The sequence below is a fragment of the Humulus lupulus genome, chromosome 5 (genome assembly GCF_963169125.1).
Source record: "Humulus lupulus chromosome 5, drHumLupu1.1, whole genome shotgun sequence".
Classification (NCBI taxonomy): domain Eukaryota; kingdom Viridiplantae; phylum Streptophyta; class Magnoliopsida; order Rosales; family Cannabaceae; genus Humulus; species Humulus lupulus.
In genome coordinates this window covers 134,526,591-134,529,322 of record NC_084797.1, presented here as the reverse complement: position 1 = coordinate 134,529,322, position 2,732 = coordinate 134,526,591, and the positions used below count along the sequence as shown (strand labels likewise).

Sequence of the window (2,732 nt, the reverse complement as noted above, 5' to 3'; positions counted from 1 at the left end):
CATGTAATAGTTTAATGACATAATAAATCAGTTATGGCCCTCCCGACCTACTAATACGACCCTTAAACCTCATTAGGGATTTCGGGGCATTACACATACCATAAATGAAATTACATAAATGTCCTTTCCACTTGGTACAAGGACAACACATAATGGAAAATGTATAATGTTTTAAGCTGACCACATGATTTGGTTGTAGGTCTTCAAAGTAATAGTGGCTGGGTATGTACCTACGCCGTTATTCAAGTGGACGTGGTATTCAAGTCGTGTAATCAAAGGGACAGCCGATAACTTCATTTTAGTGTTATTTTATAAAGTGTTTTTGTGGTAATCTTGAGTGTTTATGTGTGTTTTGTGCAAGATTACGCTTTTATTTGTCTTTTTTGTAAGGTGGTGTGATGAATCACGAGAAAAATGCAAAAAGAAGCTAAATGGATGAAAAACGAGGCTTTTGGTGGTTATTGGACTAAAAATGATACCAAGGATGCTTAAAGGACGGGGTTTTGATGAAGAGATGAGCTGAACGATAAAATCCGAGAATTTTTTTAATTAAAGTCGCGACTTGAGGTGAAGTCAGAGGCGCATATGTTTGCTGGAAAGAGTTAGTGTCGCGAGTTGGGCTTACAAGTCGCGACTCAAGAGGGAAACAGAGGCTTAATTTAAGGGGAAAGTTAGACACGAGCCACGACTTGAAAATCTAAAGGCGCAGTGCCTAACGCCAGTATACGAGAAGAAAAGGCTCCAAAATAGACACGGGTTACGACTCAGAAAAGGCCAAGTCGCGGCTCGCACAAGGAAAAACTTAGAAGCTTTTATTTTTTACTATAAATTCGTGTTTAGGGTTTAATTAAGTCATTAGGTCAGTTTTTAATTACGTATTTAAAAACTAATTGTGGTTCTTAGGTTAAAAATTCAGCAGTTTCATATTATTATTTCTTCTTCAAGTTTATCAATCTTATGTTTATGAATAATTATTTTGTTGATTTAGTCATGTCTTATATCAACTAAACAATTTTTATCTATGGTTTAATGTAGTCACTTGGACTTCTATCTAATTGAATTATGACATTCTTTTGATTTTTCTTCTCTATTCTAATCTATATAATGTGTGTTTAATACTAGTAAATATTTGATCACTATTTGCTTGATTTAATGATTTTGATTCAAAATTCGAAAGATGAGAATTGAATATGCTATCATCATATAGACATAGGTTGCATATTGGACGAAAGTACCTGTATGACTTGTGTAGTAATTAGGTTTCCATGCTTAATGTCTTCTATATGTTTAAGTTTATCACAGAGATGTAGAAAACTTGCATACAGGCTGAGATCTTATATCTTGAAAAAGAATAGGAATCGATTTATGTTAACTTGCTATTAGAATAGAAAGAAAGAAATCTAGAACTGATTAATACAATTAGTATAATGAAAAGTTGATGAAATTAACACCATAGGTCTTTTTCATAGTGATTTAAATCTTTTATTTAGTTGTTTGTGTTTAATGTATTTTCATATTTAAAATTAAATTCAAAAATCAAATTCTTAGTTGTGTCAAATAGAAATTTAAAGAACAATTAGTGGTACTTGGAAGATAGTCTTCGAGGGAACGATATTTTACTTATCATATATTACTTAAATTGATTGCTTGCACTTGCGTATATACATATTTTCACGATCAAGTTTTTGGCGCCGTTACCAGGGACTTAATCTCAAATATCATAGTTAATTCTTATTTGTTCTAATTTGGTATTTTTATATTTTTTATTTATTTTTATTGTTTAATATTTATTTGGATCAAGGTTATATTGTGTTTCAGGAATTGTTGGTATATCTAAGGAAGTAGACAAAAAGAAATCATACCAATAGATCTTGAAATTGAGAAAACGTGTAGAAAGAATCGCAAGATAATGAAAAGGCTGGACTTTACCATGGTTTAGAACGCAAATAATGTTGTCAACAATAATGCAAATATGGGTAATGCAACTGAAGCTGATCCATCATTAAGGAATTATGTACTCTCCTACTGTTACAGGGATACACTCAAGCATTCGTCCTCCAGCTATTGAGGCTAATAATTTTGAGATAAAACCCTCAATTATTCAGATGGTACAAAACTGTGTACAATTTGGGGGGTTACAAAATGAGGATCCAAATCTACATATCACTAACTTTTTGGAGTTATCTGCGACATTTAAAATGAATGGGGTGAGCAATGATGATGTACGATTGAGACTATTCCCATTTTCACTAAGGGACAGAGCTAAGAGTTTGTTGAAATCTTTACAAGCCAATTCTATACTTACTTGGGAAGATTTGGCTTAGAAGTTTCTTGGTAAATATTTTCCTCCTGCCAAGTCAGCAAGAATTAGAGGAGAGATTAACAACTTCCATCAACTGGATGGGGAGTCATTGTATGATACATGGAAACGATTTAAGGAATTGCAAAGGAGATGCCCACATCATGGAATAGAGAAGTGGCTGTTAGTTCATACTTTTACAATGGTTTGGGGGGAAATACAAGAACAATTATAGATGTCGCATCAGGAGGAGCATTTATGAGAAAAAGCGCTAATGAAGCGTATGAGCTGTTGGAAGAGATGGCTATGAATAATTATAATTGGCCTACTGAGCGAGAGAATAAGAAAGTAGTGGGAGTCTTAGAAGTTGATCCAATTGCGCTATTGACCGCTGAAGTAGCATCTCTAACCAAACAGTTGCAGCAAGTAATCT

The 2,732-nt window shown here is 33.6% G+C and overlaps 1 non-coding gene across 1 annotated transcript; it reads right to left on the bottom strand.

Annotated features, from left to right (window-relative positions):
• Positions 1-2,363: 2,363 nt before the first annotated feature.
• Positions 2,364-2,470, bottom strand: LOC133781080 (small nucleolar RNA R71). The gene has a single exon (XR_009869876.1). It is a non-coding gene; the product is annotated as a small nucleolar RNA R71 (small nucleolar RNA).
• Between the last annotated feature and the right edge of the window lie 262 nt (positions 2,471-2,732).